Here is a 22044-nt window from a genome sequence, read left to right on the forward strand (position 1 = left end):
ATCATTAATCTATTTTTAATCAAAAATGTGTATGGCACTTCCATTTATTATTAGCAGACTCATCCTGCCATCTAGTGGTAAGCTTGATGACAATTATTGTTGAAATAAGATAGTTATTTAAACCTACTAGGTAACTTGGTGATAAATGGAAAAGAATTCCCAAAAGCAAAAAAAAAATTTCAAATAATTTGTGTCAGAGTAATTGCACACCTTTTTACTTCCTTTGTATCATCAGGTATATTTCTCAATTCCTTTTCTTTTGAGTTACCTAGCACATTTAAAATAGTTTTGTACACTGGTTATCCTTAATTGTTCGCTGTCATTTTTATTGACCTTGATGAAAATGTTACTATCAATTAACTCATCCTCATTATTTTGGGAACTCTTAGGAACATCCAGCGAGCCTATCTAGAAAGACCTTGCTTTTTGTTTTTGAGAAAGCGTCCATCATCACCCTTTTAAAAATACTTCAATGTTTTTGCATTTTATTTATTAAACAGTAAATTGAATTGAGTAAAAATTCTTACTTTGACTTCTTGCCAATCTTATCTTCTTATGACTTTGTATGTCTATTCTAAGCTTAAGCCAAATCGAGTTATTCACTGTTCCCACAAAACCCCACTTCTGTGTTTTGACCATCTTTTCATTTTACCTAGAAAGATTTTTGAATATATCTCTGTCTGTCAGTATTCTACATATCTTTTATGATACTTTCATTCATTTAGTAATATTTAAGTGTCCACTTTATGCAAAGTATAATTCTGGGAATAGTTGAGGTAAGTGAAAGGAGCATAAGGATTTATGTCAGAAAACCAGAGTTTAAATGTTAGCTCTGCTTCTATCTAGTCATGATAGTCATGACTAGATAGATGAACTAGTCATCTCCCCTGCTTTAGCCTCAGTTCTTTAATCTCTAAAAGATTGAATTAATAATAGTTGTTCACTGGATTGTTGTAAATAATGAATTAGATAAGATACGCAGAAAAAAAAGTATGCCAAAAACATCTAGCATGGTGTGTCTGCCACATAAACACACCTTGAGTAAAATGTTACTTCTTCTTTGAAGCCTTTATCACCCATAAAGTTGTGTTTTCCTTTACCACACAACACATTGGAGAAGTATGGCATAACAGTTAAGTGTGAGGTTTTGGGAGCTAGATAGATGGAGGTTCAAATGTCAGCTTAATAGTCACTAGTATGTGAGCCTGAGAAAGCCACTTAATCTTCTGATCCTCAGCTTCCCCCCCTTCAAACTTTAGATAATAATAGCTATTACTCACATGGTTCTTATAAGGATTAAATGTTATGCCTGTAAAATGCTTTGATAGTATCTTCTGCTGTTGGTATCATAACCATTTTTTAATATTTGTCTAGTCTCCATTACCTAATTGCAACATTTCTGAAGAAAAAGCTATATTCTACTAATTTTTATATGATCCATAATGCCATACACCTAGGTTTGTCTCAATAAATGTTTGTGAAATGACTTTGGAAAGCAAGCATTCATTCTTCAGGTATCACTGTGCACGTGAAGGAGTGGAAAGCACTGATGTACATGTAGGATTACTTTACTAATCTCAGTGCCTCAATTCACATAAAACTGAGATCAGTTGCAAAATTTCTCTTAATATAGGTGTTTTGTTAAAACAGTCAAGAACACTTTGCATTGCGTTTTCCTTTCAGACCTAAAATATTCAAGTGTTCAATATTTCCAGACCACAAAACATCAAAACTGGAACACAAATGAACATGAAAGATCAAAGGCACTAGGTGGGCAATGGGCAAACTATTGCTAGTAATCATACCAATATCTAGGCTTTGACTAGAAATAGCAATTCCTTTGCCCTAAACTTGATGATTTTCAGCCCTTATAAGTAGGAAAAAAAGTATTAAACATTTAATTATCTTAAAGTGGCTTTGCTAAGTGAATTATCCAATACAACAACAAATCTGTGACAGAATAAAGTGTAGAATATGTGCTTACTCCACAGACTACAGGCTATCTTGGTGTTCTGGCTATGTTTATCAACATTACAATTAAAATATGGTGTGGTTCTCTAAAAGATGTGGAGTCTCTCTTTTCTTGGAAAGCTGTCTTGGTTAGAGTCAGACAGCCCTAGCCTTGAATTCCAGCTTGCATGCTCATTGTCTGTGTGACATTTAATGAACTGCTAAACCTCAAAATAATTAAAATAAAAGGTCTGGAGGTTCTATGAAAGTAAAAAAAATGTATATTAAATATCAGAATCAGTTTACATTTATGAAAACTCTTATGGCAATTATAAGGTAAGCTTTCATTTCCTCTTCATGTGAATGAAATATCACTCTGGTAATTGTTTTATCTTCAATCAGATACAGTTCACAAATAGAAAGTAAGAGATTCATTGGACCATTCTAGTCTAGGGCAGTCAGTTTTAGTAAGTAAAATTAATTGCCCAATTCAGAGACCATAATTTCTCTCATAGAAATGGTCTCAAATCTTTTTCTGGAGAGGAAGTGAAAAAGGCAGAAAGCAACCTAGTAAAATTCATCAGCCATTCACTTTGAAAAACCCAGCTTTAAATTCCACAATTTCTATTGACTCATTAAGAGGAAAAATGAACATTATCATGGGACTCAAATTCTTTTTTTATTTTTGTTTGCCTAGACAAAGTTGATATGGAATTTGCAAAAATAGACACTCAAAAATAAGAACATGACCAGGTATGCAGAACAGAGCTGTATAAGAAACCTGGAAAAGGAATGTGCCATCAGGTCTGAACACTCAAGCATGACAATCATTTGAATAAATTACTTAAACAGATTGTGCCCATCTCTCCCTTGAGATAGTTTAAATGCAGCATCTTTAAAAATCATGTTCACTCTTATGTCTACTGTCTGGCATAATTTAAGAGAATGATGCCCAAGGCTAGGTAATAGACTAGATTAAGCCTGGATTGTCCTTCCGGTCTTTCATAATTATGATACAGTGAAATTTCAATTAACCAGAATATTTGGAGGACTGAATATCCTGAGAAATTTGATGTTATTTTTTTTTAAACTGAAAAGGAAAAACATCTTAAGTTTGGTCCAATTTTGTAAATCTATTTTAGGTTGTCTGATTCTACTTTCCTGTCACATGACTGTCATATTTTCTTCTTTGAAGCTTTGTAAAATTCAGGGTCATCAACATGCTCATCAATTATTATTATCCAGGATTATGGAAATAACCAAGTTCAAGGGATATATTCTTAAGGCAGAGCAAACAAGATTTTCTAATGGATTTGATGTGTGCAAAAAGGAGAAAGCCTAAAGATTACACCATGATTTTAGGGCTGAGCAAGTGGCAGGAAGGAGTTTCCGTTAACTGAAATGGGAAAATATGTGGAAGGATCTCATTAGGGTTGAAATATCAGGAACTCAATTTAGAATGTTCCTTTTGAAATAACTACTTGCCATTCAAGAGATGATTGGTAGGCAGCTAGTCATATGGATCTATAGTTGAGGGAAGAGCCAGGTTTCTACTGCACAATCACCCAATCATTCTGTAATCCCCAACTTTAGTCGAAGTAACCATGTCCTATACCAGTGGTCCCCAATATTTTTGGCACCAGGGAGCGGTTTGTGGAAGACAATTTTTCCATGGATGGGGGTGTGCGAGGGGGATGGTTCAGGCAATAATGCAAGCGATGGGGATTGGCAGATGAAGCTTCGCTCACCCGCCTGCCACTCTCCTCCTGCTGTGCAGCTCGGTTCCTAACAGGCCACAGACCGGTACCTGTCCATGACTCGGAGACTTGGGACTCCTGTCTTATAGCATAGGGTACAAAACTTTGAACCTTCAGAGACATTTTCCCCCAAAATCATTTTTCCTCATGGTTTCCTATTACACATAAAAATGTATATATAATGTACTAAAAATCATAATAACAATACCCAATATCTGTGTTATCTCATGTAATTCCCAAACTAATACTAGATGAGAGATACTTTTTATTACCCTACATTACTGATGATGACACTGAGACTTAGAGTTAGATAGCTTTACCAAGGTCACAACAAATGTGAGTTGAGTACTGGTTTAACTGTCTTCAGATCCCCAAATTTTAACAACATAGTTCTACCTCTCTCTGATGAGTTCATTTCCCCCCTTCTGCATTATTTTGCTTCTCTCAGCATACGTGTGTGTGCGTGCGCACACACACACACACACACACACACACACACACCTGTTTGTCAAGGTTTTTTATCAGTACAGAGCAAGGTTAACAGAACTGCCATAGGCTCAGGTGCTTCTTACTACTGGTAGCTTCTTCAATCCAATTTCTCCTTTTCCCCTCTCAGTGTATTCATTTTGTTTTGGTATCAGATGAGAAAAATATTTGTTACATACTTGATATACATATGTGAGTACTTTGACATCACACTTCTCAGTTACAGCAGTGGGGGGAACATAGAGCTGGCAAAAATTGACATAATTTTAGGTAGAAAAGAGGCTCCAATTAATATTTTGGCATAATTAAATTTGCTGCAATTATTTTGCCATGCAGATTGCTTTCTGATGCTAGTATTTTTGAATTCTGTAAGTAAGTTGTCAAGAAATCACTTGACATATAATTGAGCTATGCTTCTACTTAGAACAATAATGAAAACAAATATGGAAACTATGCATTCTGGGTTTTTTCCCCACAAATAATACTTTCATATTGTTGAGCAATGTATTTTTTCTCTCTTTCTCTTTGTTTGTACTCAATGTGAGGATAAATTTATGTCTATCACAGTCTAAATTTATTTTAAATGAATTTCTATGTCATCTTTTTACAGTTCCAGGTACTTGTAGTTTCAAAATCATGTTCACAACCTGAGTTCGATATCATGGACAATACTCCTGTTTTACAGCTGTAGAGTCTCAGGGTCAGAGAAAGTAGGTGATTGACTCAAAATTTCTTACTCTTATGAGTGGCAGAGCTAAATTTACAACCTGATGCTCGAGTGCAATTTATCTCAAATTTTAATGTACCTAAGAATCATCCATGGATCTTGTTAAAATGAAGATTTTGATTCATTAGATCTAGAATGCAGTCCAAGACTATTTCTTTCATGCTCCCTATTGGCAATAAGGCCACCAGGTCCAGGACCACATCTTGATTAGAAAAGGGCTAGATCAAACTGCTGTTCATAGTTGAATTCAGAAGAAGGATTTAGCCTATTTGCTAAGTTTATTCACTCACTTTCAAATACCTACTATGTTGAAATTTTGTGGATGTAAAGATGAAGAAGCCATAGTCCTTGTCTTCAAAGAATTCACAGTCAAATTGACAAGGCAAACCCCTCTACAAATAAATACATTGTAGTATATACATATATGAATGTGAGGTAATTTTAAAAGGAAAGCAGGATTTCATTCTTTCTGTAACTAGAAAAACTCAAACAATGAAAAGATATACAATATAAAAAGTGAGAGGTCCCCTTTCATTTTCATTCTTAGTCTTCAAAAGTAACTACATTTTTCCAGTTTTATTGAGATATAATTTATATACATCACTATATAAATTTAAGATGTACAACATAATGGTTTGACTTACATATATTGTGAAATGATTGCCACAGTAAATTTAGCTAGAAGTAATTACTTTTAATAGATCAATGTGTATTCTTCCAGATTTTGAAAATGAACAGAGAGATACATTAATTACCAAAAACAGGATCATATTCTATATATTGTTCAGCAAGTATTTATTTTAATTCAACAATGAACGTCTTATTTCAATGTATCTATATATCTTTTTCCTCATTGTTTTTAAAATTTTATACATAGCAATTTTTTCCAGTAGTAGAGCTTTATTAGATATTCTGATTTTGGTTGTTTACATTATAAAAAAAATTACTCTGATTTGTATCAGCCAAATTGAAAATTCTAAAGGCATCAATATTTAAAAATGGAAGAGACAAAAACTCCCTGCTCATATTCAAGTTTCAGCTATCAAATTAATATATTCTGGCTATTTTTCTTTTTTTCAGTTACATATATATTCTTTTCCATATCCTTTTCCATTATGGTTTGTCACAGGATATTGAATATAGTTTCCTGTGCTATACAGTAGGACCTTTTTGTTTATCCATCCTATATATAATAGTTTACCTTTGCTAAACCCAAACTCCCAACCCTTCCCTCCCCTACCCGCTTTCCCCCTTGAAAACCACGTCTGTTCTTTATATCTGTGAGTCTCCTTTTGTTTTGTAGATATGTTGATTTGTATTGTATTTGACATTCCACATATAAGAGATATCATATGGTATTTGTCTCTCTCTTTCTGACTTACTTCACTTAGTATGATAATCTCTATGTCCATCCTAGAGATATTCCAATGTGTGTGTGTGTGTGTGTATGTGTATATATATATATATATATATATATATATATATATATATATATATATATGTATGTATACCACAACTTCTTTATCAATTCACCTGTAGATGGACATTTAAGTTGTATCCATGTTTTGGCTATTGTAAAGTGCTGCTATGAACATAGGTCTGCATGCATCTTTTCGAATTATAGTTTTGCTCAGGAGTGGGATTGCTGGATCATATGGCAACTCTATTTTTAGTTTTTTGAGGAGGCTCCATACTGTTTTCCATAGTGGCTGCACCAATTTACATTCCCAGCAACAGTGTAAGGGGGTTCCCTTTTCTCCACACCCTCTCCAGCATTTGTTATTTGTAGACTTTTAATAATGGCAATTCTGACTGGTGTGAGGTGGTACCTCATTGTAGTTTTGATTTACATTTCTCTAATAATTAGTGATGTTGAACAGCTTTTCATGTGCCTCTTGGCCATCTGTATGTCTTAGTTGAAGCAATGTCTATTTAGATCTTCTGCCCAGTTTTTTGATTGGGTTGTTCTTTTTTGCTGTTGAGTTGTATGAACAATTTGTATATTTTGGAAATTAAGCCCTTGTCAGTTGCATCATTAGCAAATATTTTCTCCCACTCCATACATTGTCTTTTCATTTTGTTTATAGTTTCTTTTGCTGTACAAATCTTATAAGTTTGATTAGGTCCCATTTGTTTATTTTTGTTTTTCATTGCTATTGCCTTGGGAGACTGACCTAAGAAAACATTGGTACAATTTATGTCAGAGAATATTTTGCCTATGATGTCTTCTAAGAATTTTATGGTGTCATATCTTAGGTTAAACTCTTTAAGCCATTTTGATTTACATGCAGCTGTCCAACTTTCCCAGCACCAGTTGCTGAAAGGACTGTCTTTTACCCATTTTATATTCTTGCCTCCTTTGTTGGAGATTAATTGACCATAGGTGGGTAGCATTTTTTTTCAGGCTCTCTCTTCTGTTCCATTAATCTGTATGTCTGTTTTTGTACCAATACCACACTGTTTGGTCTGAAGTCTGGGAGGGTTATGCCTCCTGCTTTGTTCTTTTTCCTCAGGATTTCTTTGGAAATTCTGGATCTTTTATGGTTCCATAAAATGTGGAAAGTTCCATGAGTAATTTGATAGGGATCATTATAAATCTGTAGATTGCTGTGGGTAGTATTGCCATTTAAATTATATTAATTCTTCCAATCCAAGAATATGGGATATCTTTCCATTTCTTTGATCATCTTTAATTTCCCTTTTTAACATTTTGTAATTCTCAGCATATAAATCTTTCACCTCCTTGTTGATGTTTATTCCTAAGTATTTGGGGGGTTTTTTGATGCAATTTTAAAAGGAATTGTTCGTTTACATTCCTTTTCTGATATTTCATTGTTAGTGTAAAGAAATGCAATTGATTTCTTGTATCCTGCTATGTTGCTGAATTCATTTGTCAGTTCTAGTAGTTTTTGTGTGAAGTCTTTAGGGTTTTCTATATATACTATCATGTCATCTGCTTATAATGAAAATTTTCCCTCTTCCTTACCAATTTAAATACACTTTATTTTTTTTTCTTGTCTGATTGCTGTGGTTAGGACTTCCAATTCTATGTTGAAGAGAAGTGGTGAGAGTGGAAATCCTTATCTTGTTCCAGATTTTAGTGGGAAGTCTTTCAGCTTTTCACTATTTTGTATTATATTGGCTGTGGGTTTGTCATAAATAGCTTTTATTATGTTGAGATATGTTCCTTCTATACACACTTTGATAGGAGTTTTTATCATGAATTTATGTTGAATTTTGTCAAATGCTTTTTCTGCATCTATTGAGATGATCATGTGGTTTTAGTCCTTTCTTTTGTTTATGTGGTGTGTTGTATCGCATTGAGTAATTTGCATATGTTGAACCATGCTTGTGACCCTGGGATGACTCTAACTTGGTCATGGTGTATGACCTTTTTTATGTGTTGATGATGCTTCATTTCTAGTGATTGGTCTGTTCAAGTTATCTATTTCTTCTTGATTCATTATCAGCTGGCTGTATGTTTCTAGAAACTTGCCCATTTCTTCTAGGTTTTCAAATTTTTTGGAATGTAATTGTTCATAGTATTCTCACTTTTTTTGTATGTCTGTGGTATTAATTGTGATTTCTTCTCTTTCATTTCTTATTTTGTTTATTTGGTTCTTTTCTCTTTTCTTCTTAGTGAGCCTGGCCAGAGTTTTGTCAATTTCTTTTAACCTTTTCAAAGAATCAGCTCTTGGTTTTATTGATTTTTTTATTGTTTTTTAAATCTCTATTTTATTTATTTCCTCTCTGATCTTTATTATCTCCTTCCTTCTGCTGACTTTAGGTTTTGTTTGTTCCTCTTTTCCTAATTATTTTAGGTGGTGGGTTAGGTTGTTTATTTGAGATTTTTCTTGTTTCTTAAAGAAGACCTATATTGCTATGAACTTCCCTTCATGAACTACTTTTGCTGCATCCCATAGATTTTATCTGGCTGTATATTCATTGTCATTTGCCTCAAGGTATTTTTTAATTTTTTCTTTCATTGTTCACCCATTGGTGTTTTAGTAGCAGGTTGTTTAGTCTCCATGTAATTGTTTTTTTTCTTTATTTTCCCCCCTGTCATTGATTTCTAATTTCATGCCATTGTAGTCAGAGAAGATGCTTGAAATAATTTCTATACTCTTAAATTTGATGAGGCTTGTTTTGTGCCCTAGTATGTGGTCAGTCCTAGAGAATGTTCCATGTTCACTTGAAAAGAATATTCTGCTTTATTTGGAGGTAATGTCCTGAAGATGTCTATTAAGTCTAACTGTTCTATTGTATCATTTAGGATCTCTGTTGCTTTATTGATTTTATGTCTTGAAGATATGTGCATTGATGTGAGGGGGGTGTTAAAATCTCCTACTATTTTTGTATCTCCATCAATTTCTCCTTTTATGTCTGTTAGTATTTGTTTTATGTATTTGGGTGCTACCATGTTGAGTGCATATATGTTGATGAGTGCAATATAATTTCCTTGTATTTACGTTTTATCATTATATGGTGTCCATTTTTATCTTTCTTTATAGCCTTTGTTTTAAAGTCTACTCTGTCTGATGAGTATTGTGATCTCTGCTTTCTTGTTATTTCCATTTGCATGAAATATCTTTATCCATCCCCTCACTTTCAATCTATGTATGTCATTTGCCCTAAAATCGGTCTCTTATAGGCAGCATATTATAGACTCTTGTTTTTTTATCCAATCTGCTGCTCTATATCTTTTGATTGGAGCATTTAGTCCATTGACATTTAAGGTAATTATTGATAGATATGTACTTATTGTGATTTTAAACATTATTTCCCATTGATTTTATATTTCTTCTTTGTCCCTTTCTTTTTCTTGTTTGTTTTTCCTTTCGAGGTTTGATGATTTTCTTTTGTATTATGCTTATGTTAGCTTCTTTTTGTTTTTTATGAATCTATTGTATGCTTTTGATATGTGGTGCCCTATTTTTCAAGCATGTTAACCCCTTCCTATCTCTACTTGCTTTAGACTGGTAGTCATATAGGCTTAAATACATTCTAGAAAAAAAACTGCATTTTATTACACTCTCCCCCATATTTTATGATTTTGATGTCTTCTTTTGCATCTTCATGATCATTCTTTTGCTGTTCATTGTGGTTATCATCACTTTCACAGAATTTTTTGATTTTTTAATCAGTGTACTGGTTTATTTAAGTGATTTACTTTCCAATTGTGATTTTCTCTTTCCTATAGATTCTTACTTCTTTTCTATTTAGAGAAGACCTTTTGATATTTCCTTTAGGATAGGTTTAATTTTGCTGTATTCTTCTAGTTTTTGCTTGTCTGAGAAAATATTTCTCTCTCCTTCTATTCTAAATGATAATCTTTCTGGGTAGAGTATCCTAGGTTTCACATTTTCCCTTTCAGGATTTTGAATCTATCTTGCCACTCCCTCTGGCCTGCAATGTTTCAGTAGAGACATCAGCTAATAGCCCTATGGGAGTTCCCTTGTAACTGACTCTTTGTTTTTCTCTTGCTGCCTTTAGAATCCTCTATCTTTAAATTTTGCCATTTTTATTATAATATGTCTTGGTGTAGGTCTGTTTGAATATATCTTGTTTGGGACCGTCTGTGCTTCCTGTATCTGGATATCTGTTTCCTTCTTTAAGTGTGGAAAATTTTCAGCCATAATTTCTTCAAATATATTTTCAATCCCCTTTTCTTCTCATTCTGGGATCCCTTATTATGCATAGATTGGGACATTTTACATTATCCCATAGACCTCATATATTGCTTTAATTATTATTATTATTTTTTAATTTGGATTTCTGTCTGCTGTTCTAATTAGGTGATTTCCATTATTCCATCTTCCAGATCACTTATTTGTTCTTCTGTCTCATTCATTCTGCTATTCATAGTCTTTAGTTCAGCTTTCCTCTCTTCAAATAAATTCTCTAATTTTTCTTGGCTCCTCCTTATAGTTTCTAGTTCCTTTTTACAGTAATCTGCATTTCTGTCAATAGCTTTTCTTAATTCCTTCAGTATTTTTATTATCTCCTTTTTGAACTTAGTGTCTATTAGACTGAAGGGGTCTATTTCATTGTTCTTTCAGGGGAATTCTCTCAATCTTTTACTAGGATGTGGTTCCTCTGCTTCTTCGTTTTACTTATATTTCTCTTGCTCTATGAGTTTAGGAGAAATAAGTATCTACTGTGGTCTTGGAGGGCTATATTTATGTGGGAATGTCACTGTGTAGCCTGTGTGGGTTTAATATTCTTTGGTGCAAGGGCTGTTTTTAGTATGTATGCCTACCACCTCTTTCCTCAGTGTATGACAGTTATCCCCTTGATAGGAGGTGTAACTGAAGTTGTGGTGACCAGAGCCTTGATAGGAGATATAACTGATGTTGTGGTGACAAGATCCTGAAATGGATACTGAGCAGGACCTTCTCTTTTCTCTGTGGTTGTCACTGCCCTGTCAGGGTCAGGGTCTGCTTCTTAGTTGTTCGAGTAGAAACCCCCAGATCTGTTTCTGAGTTGCATTTCTGATCTGCAGTACAAGGTAGGTGGGATTGGGGTACTCCCACTGGGAGAAGAGTCACTGAATATTCCTGTGCTGGAGTTGTTCACCTGTGAGCATTCTTTGTTGTGTCACCTGTCAACTGTAGAGTGGGCTCACAAAGAGCACTGTTGTTAGCACTGTCCTTGGCCCCATCTCAACCATGGGTATTCTGGCAATCAGCTCTGGTATCTCTCAGGCATTTGCCCCAGGCTACCAGCACAGATCCACTGAAGTCTTGTCCCAGGACTGCAGTAGTTGTGCCCCTTGGCCCCCTGTAGGAGTTATGGAGGCATCTCAGACCCAGGCCCAGCCCAGCTCACATGTGTACATGCCCACAAAGCCCACAGCTGCTAAGGCCAGATGTGTCCCAGCCACGGGAGCACTTGTTGTGTGTTCAAATCTTCTACAGGTTCTGCATTTACACAGCCAGCAACAGTTTATAAATAAGATCGTCTATATCAATGTTTTCAGGTTCCACATATATGCGTTAATATACAATATTTGTTTTTCTTTTTCTGACTTCACTGTATGACAATCTCTAGGTCCATCCATTTCTCTACAAATGACCCAGTTTTGTTCCTTTTTATGGCTGAGTAATATTCCATTGTATATATGTATCACATCTTCTGTATCCATTTTTCTGTTGATGGACATTTAGGTTGTTTCCATGTCCTGAGTATTGTAAACAGTGCTGCAATGAACATTGGTGTTGCACGTGTCTTTTTGAATTATGGTTTTCTTTGGTATATGCCCAGTAATGGATTTGCTGGGTCACATGGTAGTTCTATTTTTAGTTTTTTAAGGAAGCAATTTCCCTACTGTTCTCCATAGTGGCTGTATCAATTTACATTCCCACAAGCAGTGTAAGAGGGTTCCATTTTCTCAACACTCTCTCCAGCATTTATTGTTTTTAGATTTTTTGATGATGACCATTCTGACAAGTGTGAGGTGTTATTTATTTGTAAAGCAGAAATAGAGACACACATGTAGAGAAAAAAGTGTATGGATACCAAGGGGGAAAGGTGGAGGGTGGGATGAATTGGGAGACTGGGATTAACATATATACCCTATCAATACTATGTATAAAATAGATAACTAATGAGAACCTACTGTATATCACAGGGAACTCTACTCACAGCTCTGTGGTGATTTAAATGGGAAGGAAATCCAAAAAAGAGGCGATATAAGTATACATATAGTTGATTCACTTTGTTGTACAGTAGAAACTAACACAATATTGTAAAGCAACTATACTCCAATAAAAAGTTTTTTTTTTTTTTAAAAAAGGAATATTGCCTCATCTCTGGAAGGGTTTCAAAGTGGATATCACAGGAAAAAGGATTCAATGTTTAGAGGACTTGGGTTGTCTGAAGCAATCTGGTGCATGTTGGATGTGGCAAAGACTATCATAGTCTCTCAACAGCCATTCTTCTCTCCCGCTGAGCAGAACACTGACTTTTTGATACGCACATTTCACAGGTTCTTTTGTAGTTAGGTGAGGCCATGTGATTAAGCAAAAGTATTGTATGGAAGCAAAAGTATTGTATGGGAGTAAGTACTTAAGTAAAGAAAAAAAATTAAAAAGAAAATAATAAAACAAAACAAAACAAAGCTAGCAGTGGAAAGGTGTTAATCTATAGTGCGTGCAGCTGTGGGGAGAGATTTCAGCCCTTTCCTAAGTCGCACCCTGGGGCTCAGCTGTGATTTCAGCCCCACACCTGCACTTGGGCAACCTACCAGCATCTGCTCCCAGGACCTGCCTTGGTGGCCAGGGCGAGGGAGCTTACCCAAGCATGAGGGAGCCAGGGTGGTGGTCATGGCATGAGAGCCTGCTCAGGTGGGAGGTGGCCAGAGTGGTGACATGGGAACACCAGCCTGCTCAGGTGGGAGCCTCTCCTGGAATCTGCAGTGTCAGGGCCCAGTGTGTGGGGAAAGAGGCTGCAATGGCAACCACACCTCTCCCTTTCATGCCACTTAACAATGGCACTTTACTTCTATAGCAGCCCGGGCTTCTTCTGCAGATATTCCCAGTTGCGGTGACACACACTCCAACCCTTTCAGGCTGTCTTCACACATCCAACAGCTGTCCTCTCCCCAGGTCTGTTCTCCAGCACCCAGCCCTCACCCACACTGGTGGATGTGCATCTCTGCCTGGGCCATGTAGGGCAGTGGTGGAGACAATCTGTGTAGATCTCTTTCTGTCCTGCCTGTCACAAACTGTTTGTTTCACTATCCTCTGAGACTCTGAAGCTCCTGTTCTGTCATGCTAAGCTCCTCACCAGGGAGAGTGCTTCTCAGGGTGCAGGAACCCCTACTTTCATTCAGTTCCCTCCCAGGGTCTCACAGGTCCCATTCTACTTCCTCTTTTTTTTTTATTTTTCCTTTTGTCCTACCCAGTTATGTGGAGACCTTTCTTGTCCTTTCAGGTGTTTGAGGTCTTCTTCTAGTGTTTAGTAGGTGTTCTGTGAGGATTGTTCAATTTGTAGATATATTCTTGATTCATTTGTGGGAGGAGGTGAGTTCCAAGTCCTACTACTCCATCATGTTTATTGGAGCCTCTTTCCTCATTCATTTTAATGACTATGTAGTTTTCTCATTAAGGAGACAACATAATTTGTTTAACTATCCCCCTATTATATACATTCAGTTTGTCTCTATTTTTTTCTTGGTACAAATATTGCTTTAAGGGAGACCTTCAAGATGGTGGAGGAGTAAGACGTGGAGATCACCTTCCTCCCCACAAATACATCAGAAATATATCTACATGTGAAACAACTCCTACAGAACACCTACTGAACGCTGGCAGAAGTCCTCAGACCCCCCAAAAGGCAAGAAATTCCTCACGTACCTGGGTAGGGCAAAAGAGAAAAGAAAAAACAGAGACAAAAGAATAGGGACAGGACGTGCACCAGTGGGAGGGAGTTGTGAAGGAGGAAAAGTTCCCACACACTAGGAAGCCCCTTCACTGGCGGAGATGGCAGGTGGCAGGGTGGAAGCTTCAGAGGCATGGAGGAGAGCACAGCAACAGAGGTGCAGAGGGCAAAGTGGAGAGATTTCCAAACAGAGGTTTGGTGCTGACCAGAACTCACCAGACCAAGAGCCTTGTTTGCTCACCCATGGGGGTGGGCGGGGACTGGGAACTGTGGCTCAGGCTTCAGAGGTAAGACCCCAGGGAGGACTGGGGTTGGCTGTATGAACACAGTCTGAAGGGGGTTAGTGCACCACAGCTAGCTTGGAGGGAGTCTGGGAAAATGTCAGGAACTGCTTAAGAGGCAAGAGACCACTATTTTGGAGTGCACAAGGAGAGGGGATTCAGAGCACCTCCTAAATGAGCTCCAGAGACAGGCGTAGGCGATGGCTAACAGTGTGGACCACAGAGATGGGCATAAAATGCTAAGTCTGCTGCTGCAGCCACCAAGAAGCCTGTGTGTAAGCACAGGTCACTATCCCCACCTCTCATCCTGGGAGCCTGTGCAGCCCGCCACTGCAGGCACCCATGGGACAACTTCCCCAGGAGAACACACAGTGCACATCAGGCAGTTGCAATGTCATGCTGACCTCTTCTGCCATAGGCTTGTCCCTCATTCCGTACACCTCCTTCCACCCAGTCTGAGTGAGTCAGAGCCCCTTAATCAACTGCTACTTTAACCCAATTCTGTCTGAGTAAAGAACAGACATCCTCATGTGACTGACACACAGAGGTGGGGCCAAATCCAAAGGTGAACCCCCAGAGATGTCGGAACAAAGAAAAGAAAGGGAAATCTCTCCCAGCAGCCTCAGTAGTGCAGAATTAAATCTCCACAATCAACTTGATTTACCCTGCATCTCAAGAATACTGGAATAGACAATGAATCATCCCAAAATTGAGGTGGTGGACTTTGGGAGCAACTGTAAACTTGGGGTTTGCTTTCTGCATCTAATTTGTTTCTGGATTTATGTTTACCTTAGTTTAGTATTTAGATTTTATCATCATTGGTAGATTTGTTTATTGATTTGATTCCTCTCTTCCTTTCTTAATATATAGAAATATATATTTTTCCCTTGTCTCTTTGTCTGAGTGTGTATGTGTGTATTTCCTTGTGTGATTTTGTCTGTATAGCTTTGCTCTTACCACTTGTCCTAAGGTTCTGTCTTTTTTTTTTTTTTTAGTATACTTTGTAGCACTTATTATCATTGGTGTATTTTGTTTTTTGGTTTGGTTGCTCACTTCTTTCTTTCTTTTCTTTTTTTAAATTACTTTTTAATTTTTACTAATTTGTCTTTTTTTATTTTAATAACTATTTTATTTTATTCTTTCTTTCTTATTTTCCCTTTTATTCTGAGCCTTGTGTCTGACAGGGTCTTGGTGCTCCGACCGGGTGACAAGCCTGTGCCTCTGAGGTGTGAGAGCCAAGTTCAGGACATTGGTCCACCAGAGACATCCCAGCTCCATATAACATCAAACAATGAAAGCTCTCCCACAGATCTCCATCTCAATGCTAAGACCTAGCTCCACTCAACAACCAGCAATCTACAGTGTTGGACACCTTAGGCAAAACAACCAGCAAGACAGGAACACAATCCCACCCATTAGCACAGAGGCTGCCTAACGTCACAGTAAGGTAACAAACACCCCAAAACACACAACTGGACACAGTCCTACAAACCAGGAAGACAAGATCCAGCCTCATACACCAGAACAGAGGCACCAGTCCCCTCAACTGGGAAGCCTACACAAACCACTGAAACAACTTTAGGCAGGGGGAGCAGACAGCAAAAAAAAAAAAGGGAAATATGACTGCACCCAGGGAAAAGGAGACCCAAAACACAGTAAGTTAAGCAAAATAAGAAGACAGAAAAACACACAGCAGATAGAGGGGCAAGAGGTAACAGGAAGTCTACCTGAAAACTAATTCAGAGTAATGATAGTACAGATGATTCAAAATCTTAGAAATAGAATGGAGAAAATAAAATAAACATTTAACAAGGAATTGTAAGGACTAAAGAGCAAACAAACAATGATGAACAACACAATAAATGCAATTAAAAATTCTCTAGAAAGAATCAATAACAGAAAAACTGAGACAGAATAAAGGAAAAGTGACCTGGAAGATAAAATAGTGGAAATAATTACTGCAGAGCAGAATAAAGAAAAAAGAATAAAAAGAATTGAGGACAGTCTCAGAGACCTCTGAGGCAACATTAAATGCAACAACATTCGAATTATAGGGGTCACAAAAGAAGAAGAGTAAAAGAAAGGGACTGGGAAAATATTTGAAGAGATTATAGTTGTAAACTTCCTTAACATGGGAAAGGAAATAGTTAATCAAGTCCAGGAAATGCAGAGGGTCCCAAACAGGATAAATCCAAAGAGAAAACCGGCCAAGACACTTATTAACCAAAGTATCAATAATCAAATACAAAGAAAAAATATTAAAAGCAGCAATGGAAAAACAACAAATAACATACATTGGAATCCCCATAAGGTTAACAGCTGATCTTTTAGCAGAAACTCTGCAAGACAGAAGGGAGTGGGAATACTTAATTAAAGTGATGAAACGGAAAAACCTACAATGAAGATTACTCTAACCAGCAAGGATCTCATTCAGAGTCGACAGAGAAATTAAAATCTTTATGCACAAGCAAAAGCTGAGAGAATTCAGCACCACTGAACCAGATTTACAACAAATGCTAAAGGAACTTCACTAGGCAGGAAACACAAGAGAAGGAAAAAACCTAGAATAACAAACCCAAAACAGTTAAGAAAATGATAATAGGAAAATACATATGTATAACTAACTTAAATGTTAAATGTATTAAATACTCTAACCAAAAGACATAGACTGGTGGAATGGATATAAAAAACAAGACACATATATATGCTGATTACAAGAGACCCACTTCAGACCTAGGGACACCTACAGACTGAAAGTGAAGGGAAGGAAAAAGACATTCCTTGCCAATGGAAATCAAAAGGAAGCTGGAGCAGCAATTCTCATATCACACAAAATAGACTTTAAAATAAAGGCTACTACAGGAGACAAAGAAGGACACTACATAATGATCAAGGGATCAACCCAAGAAGAAGATATAACAATTGTAAATATTTATGCACCCAATATAGGAGCACATCAAATGCATAAAGCAAATGATAACAGCCATAAAAGGGGAAATTGACAGTAGCACAATCATAGTAGGGTACTTTAAACCCCCAGTTTCAGGGCTTCCCTGGTGGTGCAGTGGTTGGGAGTCCACCTGCCGGTGCAGGGGACGTGGGGTCGTGCCCTGGTCCAGGAGGATCCCGCATGGTGCAGAGCGTCTGGGCCTGTAGGCCATGGCCACTGAGCCTGCACATCTGGAGCCTGTGCTCCACAATGGGAGAGGCCACAACAGTGAGAGGCCCGCATACCACACACAAAAAAACAACAACCCAGTTTCACCAATACAGATCACCCAAAATGAAAATAAATAAGGAAACAGAAGCTTTAAATGGTACATTAAGCAAGAAGGACTTTATTGATATTTATAGGATATTCCATCCAAAAACAACAGTATACAGTTTCTTCACAAGTGCTCATGGAATATTCTCCAGGATAGATCCAATCTTGAGTCACAAATAAGCCTTGTTAATCTTAAGAAAATTGAAATTGTATCCAATATCTTTCCGACCACATTGCTATGAGACTAGATAACAATTACAGGAAAAAAATTCTGTAAAAAATACAAACACATGGAGGCTAAACAATACACTACTAAATAACCAGGAGATCACTGAAGAAATCAAAGAGGAAATCAAAAAAATACCTAGAAACAAATGACAGTGAAACATGACAACCCAATATCTATGAGACGAAGCAAAGGCAGTTCTAAGAGGGAAATTTATAGTAATACAATCCCACCTGAAGAAACAAGAAACATCTCAAATAACCAAACTAACCTTACACCTAAAGTAATTAGAGAAAGAAGAACAAAAATACCCCAAATTTAGCAGAAGAAAATAAATCATAAAGATCATATCAGAAATTTAAAAAAAGAAATGAAGGAAATAATAGCACAGGTCATTAAATCTAAAAGCTTTTTCTTTGAGAAGATAAACAAAATTGATAAACCATTAGCCAAACTCATCAAGGAAAAAGGGGAGAAGACTCATTTCAATAGAATTAAAAATGAAAAAGGAGAAGTAACAAGTAACACTGCAGAAATACAAAGGAGCATGAGAGATTATGACAAGCAAATATATGGCAATAAAATGGAAAACCTGGAAGAAATGGAAAATTCTTAGAAAATCACAACCTTCTGAGACTGAACCAGGAAGAAATAGAAAATATAAACAGACCAATCACAAGCACTGAAACTGAGACTGTGATTAAAAATTTTCCAACCAAAAAAACCCCAGGACCAGATGGCTTCACAGGTGAATTCTTTCAAACTTTTAGAGAAGAGCTAACAGCTAATCTTCTCAAACTGTTCCAAAAATAGCTGAGGGAGGATCACTCTCAAACTCATCCTATGAGGCCACCAGTAACCTGATACCAAAACAAGAAAAAGATGTCACAAAGAAAGAAAACTACAGGCCAATATCACCGATGAACATAGATGGCAAAATTCTCAACACAATGCTAGCAAACAGAATCCAACAGCACATTAAAAAGATCATACACCATGATCAAGTCGGGTTTATTCCAGGAATGTAAGGATTCTTCAGTATATACAAGTCAATCAATGTGATACACTACATTAACAAATTGAAGGATAAAAACCATATGATCATCTCAGTTGATGGAGAAAAGGCTTTCAAGAAACTTCTACACCGATTTATGATAAAAACCTTCCTGAAAGTAAGCATAGAGGGAACTTATCTCAACATAATAAGAGCCATATATGACAAACCCACAGCCAACATCGTTCTCAATGGGGAAAAACTGAAACCATTTCCTTTAAGTTCAGGAACAAGACATGTTGGTCCACTCTCACCACTATTATTCAACATAGTTTTGGAAGTTTTAGCCACAGCCAGAGAAGAAAAAGAAATAAAAGGAATCCAAATCAGAAAAGAAGAAGTAAAGCTGTCACTGTTTGCAGATGACATGATACTATACATAGAGAATCCTAAATGTGCTACCAGAAAACTACTAGAGCTAATCAATGAATTTGGTAAAGTACAGGATACAAAATTAATGCACAGAAATCTCTTGCATTCTTATACGTTAATGATGAATAATCTGAAAGAGAAATAAAGGAAACACTCCCATTTATCACTGCAACAAAAAGAATAAAATACCTAGGAGTAAACCTACCTAAGGAGACAAAAGAACTTTATGCAGAAAATTATAAGACACTGATGAAAGAAATTTAAGATGATACAAACAGTTGGAGAGATACACCATGTTCTTGGATTGGAAGAATCAACTTTGTGAAAATGACTATACTACCCAAAGTGATCTACAGATTCAATGCAATCCCTATGAAACTACCAATGGCATTTTTCACAGATCTAGAACAAAAAAAAATCACAATTTGTATGGATAAATGGAAGACCCTGAATAGTCAAAGCAATCTGGAGAAAGAAAAACTGAGTTCGAGGAATCAGGTCCCTGTCTCCAGACTATAATACAAAGCTAGATTAATCAAGACAGTATGGTACTGGCACAAGAACAGAAATATTGATCAATGATATGGATTAGAAAGCCCAGAGATAAACCCATGCACATTTGGTCATCTTATTTTTGATAAAGGAGGCAAGAATATACAGTGGAGAAATGATAGCCTCTTCAATAAGCGATGCTGGGAAAACTGGACACCTACATGTAAAAGAGTGAGATTAGAACACTCCTTAACACCATACACAAAAATAAACTCAAAATGGATTAGAAACCTAAATGTAAAGCCAAACACTATAAAACTCTTAGAGGAAAACATAGGCAGAACACTCTATGACATAAATCACAGCAAGATCCTTTTTGACCCACTTTCTAAAGTGGTGCAAATAAAAATAAACAAATGGGACCTAATAAAATTTAAAAGCTTTTACACAGCAAAGGAAATCATAAACAAGGCGAAAAGACAACCCTCAGAATGGGAGAAATTATTTGCCAATGAAGCAACTGACAAAGGATTAATCTCCAAAATTTACAAGCACCTCATGAAGCTCAATATCAAAAAAAAAAAAAAACCAAACAGCCCAATCCAAAAATGGGCAGAAGATCTAAAGAGACATTTCTCCAAAGAAAATATACAGATTGCCAAAAAACACATGAAAGGATATTCAACGTCACATAAAAAATTACAAACAAAAGAAAAATAGTCATGTGCCACAATATTAATTGCAGATTAAAAACAGATGTTCAGAGAACTGAAGTAATTTTCCCTGGTAAATAACTAACTGGCGGAGGCCAGATTTACATCTCACACACCAGAACCTAGACACTTAACATCTTTACAACAAAATGCTCCCTTCTAAAATTATACGAAAAGCTAAAACACAAGCATACATGGAAGCTCTCCACACCTTTTCTTTTATCTCTCTCATGAAGTATCAAGTGTCTCTGATTCTCAAGTTATCTAACTAAAACCTAGAAAATTTAAACCTAGAAATAAAGATAAATACAAATTGAGTTGAGAACCACAGCATAACACCTGTGTGATCTTGGACACATTATTCAATCATTCTGTGCCTTGTTTTCTACATCTGTAAAATGTTAATAATAACAGTACTTATCTCGTGGTGCTGCTGTAAGACTTATGATTAAATGAAATAATGCATATAAGAATAGTGACTTGTATATGGTGAGTGCTCAAAAAATGTTAGCAATTATTATTATTAAATACCTATGGTTTGGTAATAATATGAAGAAGTTTCTGAATGGATTTGAATTACTTATGCAAAAAAAAAATCTGCAGTGTTAAAAGAGCTGTGGAAAATAGAAATTAATGGTAACACTGAACAATAGATACACTGAGTATGCTATTTAATCCTTTTACATAAGCCACCCAACAAAAACACGGCTACCAAGGAGGCATTCAGAAACAAATGTCTTTTGCTATTTCATAAACACATTCTAAGTTTCGTGTGAAGTCCCCAAATTGTCTTCTTACCACTCAGAGTTTCTAAATAAGAGGTGCATATATAACAAGTCTAGAAGGATCATTTTCTAAAAGTACTGGCAGAATTCTGGTGAGAATTTTGCATGTTTCAAAGTCTTAAGATCATCTATTCTTCAGTCCATCACTGAATAAATTTTAAGCTCTCTAAAAAACTTTCAAATTTTTATAAACAAATTCTAAAATAAATTTATGTTTTTAAAAAAGTGTTCTCTATTACCAATCTCTGTTTTGTTTAAGGATTTTTATAAGGAACTGTGTACTGAAATAACACAGCTCTCAGTTGTCACTGCTGTATGTTTGTTAAATGTATGTTCATTAGTTGATACTGATTTTCAAGTTAAAATACAGCAGCTCATCCCTGATTAAAGAAGTAAGGTATTATACCAGGTCAGTGTTCAAAGACTGTACTAACAAGAATTGGAACTAGAACAGTCTTTGTTCATTTTAAACATCTCTGTCTAGAACAACTACTCCCATGCAAGAATGTTTCTATTCATCTAGGAGTAAATATAAGTTAGAATTTGCCATATCTT

The sequence above is a fragment of the Globicephala melas genome, chromosome X (genome assembly GCF_963455315.2).
Source record: "Globicephala melas chromosome X, mGloMel1.2, whole genome shotgun sequence".
In the NCBI taxonomy this organism is placed as follows: domain Eukaryota; kingdom Metazoa; phylum Chordata; class Mammalia; order Artiodactyla; family Delphinidae; genus Globicephala; species Globicephala melas.